The sequence below is a fragment of the Triturus cristatus genome, chromosome 1_1, assembly GCF_964204655.1.
Source record: "Triturus cristatus chromosome 1_1, aTriCri1.1, whole genome shotgun sequence".
NCBI lineage: Eukaryota > Metazoa > Chordata > Amphibia > Caudata > Salamandridae > Triturus > Triturus cristatus.
The window spans coordinates 213454405-213471904 of NC_140579.1; positions in this window are offsets into that span (position 1 = coordinate 213454405).

Sequence of the window (17500 nt, forward strand, 5' to 3'; positions counted from 1 at the left end):
ATACAGTTAGGCCCTAGGGGCCACGCAAACCATATACTAAGTAAGTGGTATAAGGAGCACTGTCACGAACACAGGATAGGCCTAGGCCTAGGGAATCGCTGGGGCTACACTATACTACCAACAGTTAGGAAGTGGGAGGCCCACGGGATTCAGGTGCAGAGTGGAAACACTCACGCGTAATGCGTAAAAGTCGATAGAATCACTAGCAGTTAGAAATAAGCAGTTTTCGGACACTTCTGGTATAGCTAGAAAGTCGAGACTCGGAAACTAGACCCTAGGATAGTCAATACCCTTGTGAGCACCGAAGTACCCAAGTTACCTAGCCCACGGGCTGCGGGTGCATAGGTGTGAAACTTGCGTCGGGTTTCGTCGTGGACTTCTATGGATGCCTGAAGGAAAGTTGCTGACAGGCAGTCAGTGAAGAGTGTCCGGTGGATCCCAAGGTGGGGATCAAGAAGGAAGGATACCTGCAAGCAGAAGGGACAGAGTCTAGGTCACCAGCCAGGAGCCGGGAAAGAACCAGGAAGGAACCAGGCGATGTCGTGAAGATGCAGGTGAAGAGGTGAAGCTTGTCGCAGCAGCCACGGGTACCAGGAGACGTCGAGGACGACCAGGACCAGGAGGTGAGCTGTCCCACGAAGGCTCTTGCTGTCGGCGGCGTCGAAGTCGAGTGAGGACCCAACAAGCCTTGGCAAGCGGAACCCACGCAGGATGGAGGACTTGCTTCTGGTGCATACCAGGAAGGTCTGGGGTGCTTCTCTTTCACAGAGGAGCGGGTGCCAGTCTGGAGGAGCCGGACCAGCAAGTTGAAAGTAAAGGTTCGTCGTCACGGAGGCTACCAGCCAACGGGCCAGCAACCGGACAACACGTCAAGCAACACAGGTGCAGAAGGGCCCTGTAGGAGAGTAGGGTCTGCAATCCTATGATCACCCAGATTTTTTGCTTTTGCTTCATTGGTTTACGACTTTCCCTGGCTGTGGGCCTGCCAATCAGACCCACAGCCTAGCTGTTCTCTCTCCAGATTAAAACACATGTACATTAGGTGCATCCACTAATTGGAACTGGGCCGCCTTATCAGTCCCTGTATCAGCATCCCACAGGTATCCAGGGCATCGGCGTACCCAGGGCCTACCAGGGGCTGCAGCATGCATTATGCCACCCCTGGATGGCCACCCCAAATCTGACACAACTGGCTGCATGACAGCTGGGGCAAGGTGGTGTAATCACCCGTTGCTGTAGGTTTAGTATTCCTATACCTAACCCTAAAATGGACGCATGGATTCCTATCAGTCACTCCTATGGCAGGCCTTATCAATCCTGAAGGCAGAGTGCTGGGAGTCATGTGAGATGGTGCTCTGGCGCGAGCTGAGCCCGTCGACGGCTTGCGGAACCAAGTCCTAATAGCTGTTCCATGGTGACGCGTGCCACCTACCATAAAATGCATTATAATCCTCGCGGTTATTTGCTAACTATGGCATCGCATCACCCACACATGTCGAGTAAGGTGTCATACGAATTGGAATACGAACCCCTCGCCAATTCTGGCGACGGGGTTAGCATTCCACCCTTCTAGAGGGACACGACATGGAAGTAACCTTGAACCCCGGTTAAAGTTGACTCAAGCCTCAGCATCACAAAATGGATGCTGCCACCAGACACAAGTCTGACCTCCTGCTGCTGGGAGACCTTCCAGCGAGGGGAGCTTGGACAAAGGGTTTCCTGTCGAGGGCGGTGTTAGCACCATCCCAGACAGGGTTTGTGTATCCCAGGTAGGCAGGGCTGAAAGGAAGGTGATTGCAAGTGGCACCCCGGTGCTCACTGTGCATAGCCCGGCTCAAACCAGTTTCGGGGGCACCCCAGCCCCTGAGCTGGGGCGAAGCCGGACAAAGGATAGGGGTGTAACTACCCCCCTCCTGGTCCCACCCATAGGTAGGACCTAGCCACGGGCCAGCCCCTTTTCCTAGTATAAAGGTAGGAGCGAGTCCCCTTCCCAAATTGGATAATTCTGAATCTTGAACTACTTTCCACGAAAGGAACTCTTGACTTTTTCTGAAGACTCTCCCTTGTGGCTAAGGAGTAGCCACCCTGCACCAGCAGGCACCACCTAAGCGCTTGTGGTTTGCTGTACGTCTCTCCTACGGATCAAGACTGCCCAGCTCGACGAGACCCGGATTCCCCGCCATCTCTGACCTCTACCTACATCGTCAGCCCAGCTGAGATTCGTAGGTGTGACGAGACCTGCGGGACCGGCCATCTTCAGAACCTGCACGGCGCTTATCTAGCACAACCACCGAGGGACCCTCGAGTGAGTGCACCTAGGGTTTGAGAAGCCCTAACCCTGAGTAGCTCCAGCACCGAAGCCTGCCTCCCCAGCATCCCCGAGATCTGCGTGGGGGCCCTTCTGCTCCTTGCTGCTCACCGCGTTGTCCGGCCACTCGCCGTCGGCTAGTGGCCCTCTTCACGACGCACCACGACAGTTTTTCATCACTGGTCTGGTTGCTCCAGACTGGCCCTTGCTCCCCTTCAACAGAGGAGTACCTCGGACCCTCCTGGTCCACTCCAGACGCCATCTTGACTCCCCCGCGTGGGCTTGCCTCTGCCAAGACCTGCTGCCCCACTCCTGGGCCCAGCATCATCGACAGCAGACACCTTCGTGGGACAGCTCGCCCTCCATCCTGGTCGCCGCCGCGCCTCCTGGTCCGAGGAACAGCCGAGTCCGACGTCACCCACTCACCTGGTCGAGGTGACTTCAGCCGGTACCTTCCTGGTGCCCACACGATCGCTGGCTAGCGGTTGAGAACTGAGTCCCCTCTGCTTTCAGGTTTCCTTCATCACCGATCCAGGCTTGGATCTCGCTGAACATCGACACTGGTCGCCTGCCAGCAACTTCTTCTTTCAGGCTCCCGAGACTACAACGAGGACTCCCGACATCTTGCTGAACCCCACGCAGCCGCAGCCTCTGGGCTAGGTAACTCGAGCATTTCGGTGCTCCATCGTAGGTTCACTCTACAAGTGTCCAGCTCCTTTTCCGTTTAGTCCAACTGATCGGATTCCTCCGGAATCAGTAACTTTAGACTCTCTAACCTCTCCCATTCCACTTGCAGTGTAAATGGTTTCGTGCCCTTCGGGCATTTGTGTAAATTGTGCAACTAGAAGTATTTTCCCAAGAGTTTTGTATTGTGCTTAGCTCCCTGACTCATAAAGAGCCAGGGTAGTCTTGTTATAAATAAATATCCTTTATTTTCATAACAACTTGTGTGGTGTCCTTTCACTTGGTGTTCCAGATGTAAACAGCTGGCTTAACACGCCCTCTAGAGTTTAGCCTGAAGACTGCTCTTGTCCACGCTACTAGGATAGCTGGTCTACAAGGTTGACTTACAACCAATCATCAATAAGGGTCGTTTGGAATGATACACAGTGATCACTAGAATAGTGAGCACTACATATCAGGCCAACTTCTCACATTGGTGGCAGCGGTGGGATTTGAGCTTGCTGTTGTTTTACCACTCACGTATCCTAAGAATATCAAGTTGAAAGATCACATAAGTACCCAGGTACAAAGAACTTAACTTAGAATACTCGGAGTTCTACTGAACCAGCTGTTATAGTGAAACAGGGACTAGCACACCCTGACTATAACTCTTAGCAAGGGATCAGTAGGGAACCACATAGTGTACGTAGGTGCATCACTTACACCTCACTAGAAAGCATGTCGGTCCGCGGAGAGTCTGCAGAGACTCCCTTAGTGGTCATTGACCCTCCACAGGTCATGTCACGATATGCAGCTCTTAGCTTCGCGGAGATGAGACAACTGTGTGCCTCCAGGAAGTTAAAACAGGGTTCTAACCCTATCGTCCCATTCCTGATAGGTCTCTTAGAGACTTATGATGCTAGAAGGGCTCTTAACGTAGGCCCCTCTAACCCAGATGGGAGCATGCCCCCCTTAGAGGGAACCCTTGGTGACCCAGACCTCGGCCTCCATACAGAGGAGGAAGAGGAGGAATTATCAGGAGACGAGGCAGACAAAGGTCCAGTAGTAGTCGGCAGGCTCACGAGGACCAACTTAAGCAGGCATGAGAATGGAACTGGGGGAGCCCCGGGCCCACGCTCAAGCAGGCTTAACCTTGGGAACGGACGAGCTAGGTCTCTCTCGAGAGGCTCTAACAGATCTGTTCGAACACATGTCTCTCAGGCATCTTCTCAGAGAGGAATGACGTCCCCTCAGAGAAGGGAGCACGAAGCGAAGATGAGGGAAGTCAATCTGAGGATCGAGCGGGAAGAACTTGCTCTCGCCAAAGAAAGACTTGCCTTGGCCCGAGAGCAGAAATTGAGTGGGTTAGACCCCACTGGTGGCAGCATTCTCATTAGAGAGAAAGACAGGGGTATAGACACTAGACACCTGAGTAAAATAGTGCCCCCCTTTAAACAAGGGGACGACATCCACAAGTGGATAACTGCTTTGGAGAGGGCCTGCACTGTCCAGTGCGTCCCTCCAAGTCAGTGGGCAGCTATACTGTGGCTCTCCTTTGAAGGTAAAGGACGGGACAAGCTCCTCACTACGAGAGCTGAGGATGCTAACAACTACCAAGTCCTGAAAAATACACTGATTGATGGGTTCGGCTTAACCACTGAGCAGTACAGGTTGCTGTTCAGAGACACCCAGAAAATTCAGTCTCAGGATTGGACTGACTTTGTCGATTGTGCCACTAAGGCTTTGGAAGGCTGGTTGCTGGGTAGCAAGGTTACTGATTACACAGGATTGTACAATCTTATCATGAGAGAACAGATTTTAAACAACTGTCAGAACCAATTGTTGCATCAGCACCTTGTCGACTCGGAGCTGACCTCTCCCCAAGAATTGGGAAAGAAGGCAGACAGATGGGTCAGAACAAGGGCAAGCAGAACCAGACTCAGAACCAGGGTGGTCAGAAGAAAGCAGACCAAAAGGGTAGTAACAAGAACGAACAAAATGACCAGAAGTCTTCGACAGGTCCCCAACAAACCAAAGAGGGTGGGGGTCAGGCTTCACAGAAGAAGAAGACTCAAGAAGGCCAGTCAAAAAGGTGGTGCCAATACTGTAAAAGTAAGACTCACTGGTTTAGTGAGTGCACCAAGAAAGGAGGGCAAACTCCTGCCACTGCAGCCCCTAAGGCACCTGCACCCCCTAGTACAGTCAGCAGTGGTAGTGCGCCTCCCAAGGCATTAGTTGGGTTAACCTTGGGAACTGAGGGGTGTGACGACTTAGTTGGCACGCTCACTCAGGCCGTCCTTGTCTGTACAGGGGATATGGATATGTCCCCTGATGCCAGTCCCAATACTTTGGGCAAATACAGGCAGACGCCTTTGATCAATGGAAAAGTGGCTCAGGCCTACAGGGACACTTGTGCCAGTGTCACAATGGTGACACCTAACTTTGTGGACCCTGGACAGATCATGCTAGGTACCGATTACCTAGTGACCAATGCCAGCAATGTCACTACCAATCACAGTATGGCAGTTGTTGATTTCTCCTGGGGAGGGGTAAGTGGCCCAAAGAAAGTTGTGGTTAGTTCAGACCTCCCCGTAGAATGTCTGTTGGGCAATGATTTGGAAATGTCACAATGGTCAGAAGTGGAGCAGAGGACTCACATGGAAATGTTAGGCTTGCCAGCACATGTCCTTGCTGTGACCAGGTCACAGGCCAAAAGATGCCCCACTGAACAGGTGCTGGATCCTGGAAGAACGGACCAGACACCATCCAAGAAAAGGAGCAGTAAGGGTAAGGCCTCGCCTTCCCCCTTGCCCCAGGTTGTGGATCAAGTCTCTGAGGAGGCTGACCTTAAAGAACTGAGGGAAACTGAGCCAAAAGAGCTTGAACCTGGTCAGGTTGAGTTTCTGGGCTCAGGGGGACCCTCTAGGGAAGACCTGGGGAAGGCACAGTTAGACTGCCCCTCACTTGAACCCCTCAGACAGCAAGCTGCTGCTGAGGCTGCAGGGAACGCCACAGGTACCCACAAAGTGTACTGGGGCGATGGACTCCTGTACTCCGAGGCAAGAGACCCCAAGCCTGGCGCGACCAGGAGGCTGGTCGTCCCCTTGTCTCTGAGAGGTTTCCTTCTTACCTTGGACCACGAGATTCCCCTTGCAGGTCACTTAGGCCGGAATAAGACTTGGGACAGAATTGTTCCACACTTTCACTGGCCCCACATGTCCGAAGATACGAAGGAGTTTTGTCGCTCCTGTGTCACTTGCCAAGCCAGTGGTAAGTCAGGTGGCACGACAAAGGCCCCCCTCATACCACTGCCGGTGGGGGGGGTACCCTTTGAACGAGTGGGGATCGACATTGTTGGACCAATGGAACCCCAGACAGCATCAGGGCACAAGTTTATACTGGTGGTGGTGGACCACGCCACCAGGTATCCTGAAGCTATTCCCCTTAGGACCACTACAGCACCTGTTGTGGCATGAGCCCTAGTTGGAGTGTTCTCCAGAGTGGGCTTCCCTAAGGAGGTTGTCTCTGACAGAGGTGCAAACTTCATGTCGGGATATCTGACTGCCATGTGGAAGGAGTGTGGTGTCAACTACAAGTTCACCACACCCTATCACCCACAATGCAATGGGCTTGTTGAGAGATTCAACAGGACCCTGAAAGGGATGATTCATGGACTACCTGAAAAGCTTCGGCGGAGATGGGATGTCCTGATACCCTGCCTCTTGTTCGCCTACAGAGAGGTCCCGCAGAAGGGGGTTGGCTACAGCCCTTTTGAGCTTCTGTTCGGACATCCTGTAAGGGGACCCCTTTGTTTGGTAAAGGAAGGATGGGAGAGACCTCTCAAAAAGCCGGCATCAAACATTGTGGACTATGTGCTCGGTCTCCGCTCGCGGATGGCTGAGTACATGGAAAAGGCATCTAAAAACCTTGAGGCGAGCCAAGAATTACAAAAAGCTTGGCACGACCAAAAGGCTGTCCTGACTGTGTATCAGCCTGGACAGAAGGTGTGGGTGCTGGAGCCAGTGGCCCCAGCAGCACTCAAAGAGAAATGGTCTGGGCCCCACACGATCATTGAGCAAAAGGGAGAGGTCACCTACTTGGTAGACCTGGGAACTCCCCGGAGCCCCCACAGGGTGCTCCATGTAAACAGGCTCAAAGCATATGTCGACAGGGAGGGCATGGGCTTGCTCGTGGCCACAGATGAGGGACAGGAGGAGGAGAGTGACCCTCTCCCGGACCTGCTCTCTCAGAACCCTGACGATGGGTCAGTAGATGGTGTTGTCTTTTGTGGCAGCCTCTCTGGACATCAACAAAAGGATTGTAAACAGGTTCTTCAATCCTTCCGACATATGTTCTCTCTGACACCCAGTCAGACCAATTGGTGTACCCATGAGGTCGACACTGGGGACAGTCTGCCCGTAAAGAGTAAAATCTATCGACAGCCTGATCATGTCAGAGACTGCATCAAGACAGAGGTGCAGAAAATGTTGGAGCTGGGAGTCATTGAGCCCTCGGACAGCCCCTGGGCTAGTCCAGTAGTTCTCGTGCCAAAACCTCACACCCAGGGCGGTAAGAAAGAAATGAGGTTTTGCGTAGACTACAGAGGCCTCAATGCAGTCACTAAGACTGACGCCCACCCAATACCAAGAGCAGATGAATTTATAGACCGGTTGGCTTCGGCCAACTACTTAAGTACATTTGACCTGACAGCTGGGTATTGGCAAATCAGGTTAGCTGAGGAGGCCAAGCCCAAAACCGCATTTTCTACCCCGGTGGGCATTATCAGTTCGTGGTGATGCCCTTTGGTTTGAAAAATGCACCTGCCACCTTCCAAAGGCTGGTGAATCAAGTTCTCACTGGGTTGGACGACTTCTGTGCGGCGTATCTGGACGATATCGCTGTCTTTAGCTCCACCTGGGAGGATCACCTGGTCCACCTGAGGAAAGTGTTAGAGGCTCTGCAAAAGGCAGGCCTCACTATCAAGGCCACTAAGTGCCAGATAGGGCAGACACAGGTTGTATACCTGGGCCACCTTGTCGGTGGAGGCCAGGTTCAGCCATTGGAGAGCAAGATACAGGCCATCCAGGACTGGGTTCCTCCAACCACCCAGACTCAGGTTCGAGCTTTCTTGGGCCTGACTGGTTATTACCGGAAATTTGTCAGAAATTATGGATCCATTGTGACCCCGCTAAACGATCTGACAAGTAAAAAGATGCCAAAAAAAGTTCAGTGGACAGCAAGCTGTCAAAAGGCATTCGATGACCTAAAGCAGGCCATGTGCACAGCACCTATCCTAAAGAGTCCAGACTACTCCAAAACATTCATTGTCCAAACAGACGCTTCGGAGTTGGGTGTGGGAGCTGTTATATCTCAGCTGAATTTTGATGGTCATGACCAGCCCATAGCTTTTATTAGCAGGAGGCTGACCCCCAGAGAGAAGAATTGGTCAGCTATTGAGAGGGAGGCCTTTGCTGTGGTTTGGGCCCTGAAGAAGTTGAGGCCATACTTGTTTGGCACTCACTTCAAGATTCAGACCGACCCTAAGCCCCTCTTGTGGCTAAATCAAATGAAGGGTGAAAACCCCAAACTACTTAGGTGGTCCATTTCCCTACAGGGGATGGACTTCACAGTGGAGCATAGACCTGGCACTGATCATGGCAATGCAGATGGGCTCTCCAGGTATTTCCACTTAGATCAAGAAGACTCACCTGGTCAAGGTTAGCTTATTGTCCCAAAGTTTGGGGGGGGGTCATGTAGGAGAGGAGGGTCTGCAATCCTATGATCACCCAGATTTTTTGCTTTTGCTTCATTGGTTTACGACTTTCCCTGGCTGTGGGCCTGCCAATCAGACCCACAGCCTAGCTGTTCTCTCTCCAGATTAAAACACATGTACATTAGGTGCATCCACTAATTGGAACTGGGCCGCCTTATCAGTCCCTGTATCAGCATACCACAGGTATCCAGGGCATCGGCGTACCCAGGGCCTACCAGGGGCTGCAGCATGCATTATGCCACCCCTGGACGGCCACCCCAAATCTGACACAACTGGCTGCACGACAGCTGGGGCAAGGTGGTGTAATCACCCGTTGCTGTAGGTTTAGTATTCCTATACCTAACCCTAAAATGGACGCATGGATTCCTATCAGTCACTCCTATGGCAGGCCTTATCAATCCTGAAGGCAGAGTGCTGGGAGTCATGTGAGATGGTGCTCTGGCGCGAGCTGAGCCCGTCGACGGCTTGCGGAACCAAGTCCTAATAGCTGTTCCATGGTGACGCGTGCCACCTACCATAAAATGCATTATAATCCTCGCGGTTATTTGCTAACTATGGCATCGCATCACCCACACATGTCGAGTAAGGTGTCATACGAATTGGAATACGAACCCCTCGCCAATTCTGGCGACGGGGTTAGCATTCCACCCTTCTAGAGGGACACGACATGGAAGTAACCTTGAACCCCGGTTAAAGTTGACTCAAGCCTCAGCATCACAAAATGGATGCTGCCACCAGACACAAGTCTGACCTCCTGCTGCTGGGAGACCTTCCAGCGAGGGGAGCTTGGACAAAGGGTTTCCTGTCGAGGGCGGTGTTAGCACCATCCCAGACAGGGTTTGTGTATCCCAGGTAGGCAGGGCTGAAAGGAAGGTGATTGCAAGTGGCACCCCGGTGCTCACGGTGCATAGCCCGGCTCAAACCAGTTTCGGGGGCACCCCAGCCCCTGAGCTGGGGCGAAGCCGGACAAAGGATAGGGGTGTAACTACCCCCCTCCTGGTCCCACCCATAGGTAGAACCTAGCCACGGGCCAGCCCCTTTTCCTAGTATAAAGGTAGGAGCGAGTCCCCTTCCCAAATTGGATAATTCTGAATCTTGAACTACTTTCCACGAGAGGAACTCTTGACTTTTTCTGAAGACTCTCCCTTGTGGCTAAGGAGTAGCCACCCTGCACCAGCAGGCACCACCTAAGCGCTTGCGGTTTGCTGTACGTCTCTCCTACGGATCAAGACTGCCCAGCTCGACGAGACCCGGATTCCCCGCCATCTCTGACCTCTACCTACATCGTCAGCCCAGCTGAGATTCGTAGGTGTGACGAGACCTGCGGGACCGGCCATCTTCAGAACCTGCACGGCCCTTATCTAGCACAACCACCGAGGGACCCTCGAGTGAGTGCACCTAGGGTTTGAGAAGCCCTAACCCTGAGTAGCTCCAGCACCGAAGCCTGCCTCCCCAGCATCCCCGAGATCTGCATGGGGGCCCTTCTGCTCCTTGCTGCTCACCGCGTTGTCCGGCCACTCGCCGTCGGCTAGTGGCCCTCTTCACGACGCACCACGACAGTTTTTCATCACTGGTCTGGTTGCTCAAGACTGGCCCTTGCTCCCCTTCAACAGAGGAGTACCTCGGACCCTCCTGGTCCACTCCAGATGCCATCTTCACTCCCCCGCGTGGGCTTGCCTCTGCCAAGACCTGCTGCCCCACTCCTGGGCCCAGCATCATCGACAGCAGACACCTTCGTGGGACAGCTCGCCCTCCATCCTGGTCGCCGCCGCACCTCCTGGTCCGAGGAACAGTCGAGTCCGACGTCACCCACTCACCTGGTCGAGGTGACTTCAGCCGGTACCTTCCTGGTGCCCACACGATCGCTGGCTAGCGGTTGAGAACTGAGTCCCCTCTGCTTTCAGGTTTCCTTCATCACCGATCCAGGCTTGGATCTCGCTGAACATCGACACTGGTCGCCTGCCAGCAACTTCTTCTTTCAGGCTCCCGAGACTACAACGAGGACTCCCGACATCTTGCTGAACCCCACGCAGCCGCAGCCTCTGGGCTAGGTAACTCGAGCATTTCGGTGCTCTATCGTAGGTTCACTCTACAAGTGTCCAGCTCCTTTTCCGTTTAGTCCAACTGATCGGATTCCTCCGGAATCAGTAACTTTAGACTCTCTAACCTCTCCCATTCCACTTGCAGTGTAAATGGTTTCGTGCCCTTCGGGCATTTGTGTAAATTGTGCAACTAGAAGTATTTTCCCAAGAGTTTTGTATTGTGCTTAGCTCCCTGACTCCAGGGTAGTCTTGTTATAAATAAATATCCTTTATTTTCATAACAACTTGTGTGGCGTCCTTTCACTTGGTGTTCAAGGGGTATATGTGATGGTAAACAGCTGGCTTAACACGCCCTCTAGAGTTTAGCCTGAAGACTGCTCTTGTCCACGCTACTAGGATAGCTGGTCTACAAGGTTGACTTACAACCAATCATCAATAAGGGTCGTTTGGAATGATACACAGTGATCACTAGAATAGTGAGCACTACATATCAGGCCAACTTCTCACAGGCCCCACGCAGAACACGTGAAGTGTGGGGAGCTGATCTTCTTTGCAGATGGTGCTCGGGAGTGGGGCTTCTCAATTCCCCAAGCACAGCCTCGAGGAAGCCTCAGAAGTTGCGCTAGTCAGTTACTAGCCACTTTTCCCAAGTCGTCGGTCCTACGTCCCTCGTCGCCTCCACGGGTCTCAGCTTCGCTGGAGATGTGGATCTGGTTCAGAGGTGTCTGGAAGTCTCGGCGCTGGTCAGTCTCTGCAGGCAGTCGTCCCTCGTAGGATTCAGTCGCAAAGCAAGCAGCGGTCGCTGGATGGTGCCTGGTTGCACAGGGTGGTCACTCCTTGGCCATAAGGGAGATTTCGTCAGTCTTCTTCCTGAGGTCGAATGTCGAAGGTCCAGAGTTTCTCTTCAAGTTGCAGATTCAGGTTAATCTAATTTAGCAGGGCCCAACTAGCTACTAATATACTGGGCTAGTGGGCTGGGCTACCTGCAAGGTCCCTCCTATGGGTGGGACCAGGAAGGGGAGTGGCTACACCCCCTTTCCTTTGTCCAGTTTCGCGCCAGAGCTGGGGCTGGAGTGCCCCAGCACCGGTTTGAACTGGACTATGCATGGGACACCTTGTGTGCCCCAGGCAGTGTCTCGTTTCATTCAACCCTCCCTGCCCCAATACACTAAATCCTGTCTAGGGTGGTGCTCGCACCTCCCGAGGCAGGAAACCTATTGTCCAGGCCTCCCTCGCTGGAAGGACTCCCAGCAGCAGGAGGTCAGACTTGTGTCTGTGGCAGCAGCATCCATTTTGTGATGCTGGGGCTCTGGTTAACTTTAACCGGGTAAGTAGGTTTCAACATGTCTTCTCCCTCTAGAAGGGAGGAATAATATCCTCATTGCCAGAAATGGTATGGGGGTATTGTTCCAAAGTGTTAGACACCTCACACGACATGTTTCGATACAGCCAAACCATAGTTACCATAACCGTTTAAGATTATAAGGTACTTTAAGAGTATATGGTAGGCTATATCAATCAATCAATCAATCAAAGCATTTGTATAGCGCACTACTCACCCATAGGGTCTCAAGGCGCTGGGGGGGGGGGGGTGCCGTTACTGCTCGAACAGCCAGGTCTTCAGCTTCTTCCTGAAGGAGAGGTGGTCCTTGGTCAGGCGTAGGTCGGTCGGGAGGGAGTTCCAGGTCTTGGCGGCCAGGTAGGAGAAGGACCTCCCTCCTGTTGTCGCTCTTCGGATGCGCGGGACGGCGGCGAGGGCGTGGCTGGCTGATCGGAGGTGGCGTTTGGGAGCGTAGAAGTTGATTCGGTTGTTGAGGTAGATCGGGCCTTGGTCGTGGAGGGCTTTGTGTGCGTGGGTGAGGAGACGGAAGGTGATTCTTTTGTTGACGGGGAGCCAATGCAGGTCTCTCAGGTGTCCGGAGATGTGGCAGTTACGTGGGATGTCGAGGATGAGTCTGGCTGAGGCGTTCTGGATCCGCTGGAGTCTCTTCTGGAGCTTGGCGGTGGTCCCAGCGTAGAGGGCGTTGCCGTAGTCCAGTCGGCTGGTGACGAGGGCCTGGGTGACGGTCTTCCTGGTCTCGGTGGGGATCCACCAGAAGATCTTCCGTAGCATGCGTAGGATGTTGAAGCATGCTGAGGAGACGGCGTTGACTTGCCTGGTCATGGAGAGGGAGGAGTCCAGGATGAAGCCCAGGTTGCGTGCGTGGTCCGTCGGTTTGGGTGCGGTGCCCAGGGCGGGGGGCCACCAGGAGTCGTCCCAGGCGGAGGGCGAGGGGCCCAGGATGAGGACCTCCGTCTTGTCTGAGTTTAGTTTCAGGCGGCTGGTCGTCATCCACTCGGCTACATCTTTCATCCCTTTGTGCAGATCGGCTCTGGCGGCGGCGGGGTCGTTGGTCAGGGAGAGGATCAGCTGGGTGTCGTCGGCGTAGGAGATTATGTTGAGGTTGTGTTGGCGTGCGATGGCCGCGAGGGGGCTCATGTAGACGTTGAAGAGGGTGGGGCTCAGCGAGGATCCTTGAGGGACGCCGCAGATGACTTTGGTGGCCTCTGACTTGTACGGTGGTAGGCGGACTCTCTGCGTCCTTCCGTCGAGGAAGGAGATGATCCAATCCAGTGCCTTCTCCTGGATTCCGACGTTGCTGAGGCGCTGTACTAGGGTGCGGTGGCAGACCGTGTCGAATGCCGCGGAGAGGTCTAGGAGGATGAGGGCCGCTGTGTCTCCGTTGTCCATCAGGGCTCTGATGTCGTCGGTGGCAGCGATGAGGGCGGTCTCGGTGCTGTGGTTGGCTCGGAAGCCAGACTGTGAGGGGTCGAGGGATCCATTAGTCTCGAGGAAGGCGGCCAGCTGCTTGTTGACGGTCTTCTCGATGACTTTGGCTGGAAACGGGAGGAGCGAGATGGGGCGGTAATTCTTGAGTTCGGTGGGGTCCGCAGTGGGTTTCTTGAGTAGAGCGCTGAGTTCTGCGTGCTTCCAGCTCTCGGGGAAGGTGGCGGTGTCGAAGGAGGTGTTGATAATGTCCCGCAGGTGGGGTGCGATGACAGCGTCTGCCTTGTTGAAGACGTGGTGAGGGCAGGGGTCGGTCGGAGATCCGGAGTGGACGGACTTCATCATGCGGACGGTGTATTCGGTGCTGATCGGAGTCCAGGCGCGGAGGGTGGTGGTGGGCGGCGTTGCTGTGGTCGTGGCGTGCGTCGGATGAATGCTGAAGCTGTTGTGTATGTCTGCAATCATGTTGTGGAAGTAGGAGGCGAGGGAGTTGCAGAGGTCTTGCGATGGGGTGATGTCGTTGTTTCCTGCACTGGGGTTGGAGAGCTCTTGCACGATGTTGAAGAGCTCTTTGCAGTTGTGTGCGTTGTTGTCCAGCCGGTCTTTGAATGCAGTTTTCTTGGCGGCGCGGATCAGTTGGTGGTGCTTCCGGGTGGCGAGCTTGAGGGTGGTCATGTTGTCCGGTGTTGGTTCCCTTCTCCAGCCTTTCTCGAGGGCTCGGCAGTTCTTCTTGGAGCTCTTGAGTTCGTCGGTGAACCATGGGGCCTTCTTGCTGCCAGGTTTGCTAGGCGGGGTCCTCAGAGGGGCGAGTTCGTCCGCGCAGTTGCTGATCCACTTCGTGAGGTTTTCGGCGGCCTGGCTGGGGTTCGCTGAGCTGGCAGGAGGGTGCTGGCTCAGGGAGGCGGCGAGCTGGTCGGCTGTGATCTTGTTCCAGCTTCTACGGGCAACCTGAGGCTGGTGGTGGTGGATCGCCGTTCTTTTGAAGGTGAAGTGGACACAGCTGTGGTCCGTCCAGTGAAGTTCTGTGGCGTGGCTGAAGGCGATGTCTGTGCTGGATGAGAAGACGGCGTCGAGTGTGTGTCCGGCGAGGTGGGTGGGGGTGGACACCAGTTGCTTGAGACCAAGGTTGGCGAGGTTGTCGAGCAGGGTGCTGGTGTTGCGGTCGTTGTTGTTCTCCAGGTGGAAGTTGAGGTCTCCCAGGAGGATGTAGTCAGCGGAGGGGAGGGCATGCGGGCTGACGAAGTCGGCGATGTCCTCGCTGAATTGGGTGCGTGGTCCCGGGGGTCGGTAGATCAGGGTGCCTCTGAGGGTTGTCTTCGGGTCGGTGTGGATCTGGAAGTGCAGGTGTTCGGCGGTGGTTAGGGAGTTGTCGGTGCTGGTCGTGATACGGATGGTGTTCCTGTGGATGATGGCGATGCCTCCTCCCATCTGGTTGGCGGTGCGGTCCCTCCGGGTGATCTTGTAGCCCTCAGGGATGGCGATGGCGATGTCGGGCGCTGAAGAGGCGTTCATCCAGGTCTCCGTGAGGAAGGCAACATCCGGGGCTGTGGTGTCGAGGAGGTTCCAGAGTTCGATGGCGTGTCTGTGGACGGAGCGGGTGTTGAGGAGGATGCACTTGAGGTGGTTGCTGCTGGTGATCGGCTTGCCAGGTGCTGGTGGCCGGCAGGTCCGGATGCAGGTGAACTTGCAGGTGAGGCAGCTGAAGGGTCCGTGGGTGCGTCTCGGGGTGGCTTGGTGGCACCCCGGGGTTCGGCCGGTGTTGAGTGCGCTGAGGGTGGCGGCGTCGTACGTCTGGCGGGTGGGCTGGGGTCCTCGGGGGCCAGGGGTACGGGCGCTGGGGGCGGGCCAGGCACGGACGGGCGCAGACGGGCTTACCTTTGGCACACCTTCGGCGCACAATCGGCGCGCCCGCTGCGCGTGTACGCTGCGCGTTTGCACGGTCGCCATATATGGCGAAGTGCGCGGGGGGGCGGAGCAGCTGGGAGGCGGGAGCGGGGAGGGTACAGAAGGAAAAAAGGGGCGGGGTTAGCGGTGGTGGCGGGAAGCGGGGAGCGGGGAGGGAAGGTACACGGACCGCAGACAAAAAGCAGGCAATACAGAAGAAAAATGCACAATTCACAACAAATACAACAGGTCTAACCAACGAAGGCACCAGGGGGAGAAGCGGCGAGCACGGACCACGCCGCTCGAAGGAGGGGGCGTGGTCACGCGGCAGCCGGGCAGCGAGGCAGTATAGGCAGGGAGGCACACGCGGCAGCTGGTGGCCGTGCGGCGCGGGGGTGTCCTACAACTAGGTCACACTCACCTGCGTCGCACGGTCGCCATATATGGCCAAGTGCGCGGGGGGCGGAGCAGCTGGGAGGCGGGAGCGGGGAGGGTACAGAAGGAAAAAAGGGGCGGGGTCAGCGGTGGTGGCGGGAAGCGGGGAGCGGGGAGGGAAGGTACACGGACCGCAGACAAAAAGCAGGCAATACAGAAGAAAAATGCACAATTCACAACAAATACAACAGGTCTAACCAACGAAGGCACCAGGGGGAGAAGCGGCGAGCACGGACCACGCCGCTCGAAGGAGGGGGCGTGGTCACGCGGCAGCCGGGCAGCGAGGCAGTATAGGCAGGGAGGCACACGCGGCAGCTGGTGGCCGTGCAGCGCGGGGGTGTCCTACAACTAGGTCACACTCACCTGCGTCGCACGGTCGCCATATATGGCCAAGTGCGCGGGGGGGGCGGAGCAGCTGGGAGGCGGGAGCGGGGAGGGTACAGAAGGAAAAAAGGGGCGGGGTCAGCGGTGGTGGCGGGAAGCGGGGAGCGGGGAGGGAAGGTACACGGACCGCAGACAAAAAGCAGGCAATACAGAAGAAAAATGCACAATTCACAACAAATACAACAGGTCTAACCAACGAAGGCACCAGGGGGAGAAGCGGCGAGCACGGACCACGCCGCTCGAAGGAGGGGGCGTGGTCACGCGGCAGCCGGGCAGCGAGGCAGTATAGGCAGGGAGGCACACGCGGCAGCTGGTGGCCGTGCGGCGCGGGGGTGTCCTACAACTAGGTATCATAGAACAGCTATAAGGACATGGTTCCGAAAGCTGCAGACAGGCTCAGCTCATGCTAGAGCACCATCTCACATGTTACCAAGCACTCTGCCTCCAGGATTGTTAAGGCCTGCCATAGGAGTGGCTGATAGGTACACATGTGTCTATATATAAGGTAGGTATAGGAATACTACACCTAAGCAAGGGGTGATTACACGACCTTGCCCCAGCTGAGTGATCAGCCAGTTGTGTCATAATGGAAGGCCACGCCAGGGGTGGCATAATACATGCTGCAGCCCCTGGTAGGCCTAGGGTACACCTATGCCCTGGGTACCTAAGGTACACTGTACAGGGGTCAATAAGGTGATCGTATCCAATTGGGTTATGCACCTAAAGTACATAGTATCAGTTTAGAGAGAGAACAGCTGGGCTGTGGGTCTGATTAGCAGGCCCACAGCCACATCTAAGTCGAAAACCAGTGGAGCAAAAGCAAAAAGTGGGGGTGAACATAGAAAGCAGACCCTACTCTCCTACAAAGTCAACCTTATAGACCAGCTATCCTAGTGGTAGCATGGACAAGAGCAGTCTTAGGCTAAACTCTGTATGGCATGTGAAGCCAGCTGTTATACCATATGTAATCCCTTGAATACCAAATGAAAGGACACCACAACAGATATATATAAAAATAGAATGTATTTATTCTAGTCAAACCCTCAGCACTCTTTATGAGATTCGAGGTAAGTACAACACAGTCTTATTTGAGCATACATTAAGTCACACAGGTAATACAGTTAGGCCCTAGGGGCCACGCAAACCATATACTAAGTAAGTGGTATAAGAACCACTGTCACAAACACAGGATAGGCCTAGGCCTAGGGAATCGCTGGGGCTACACTATACTACCAAAGGTTAGG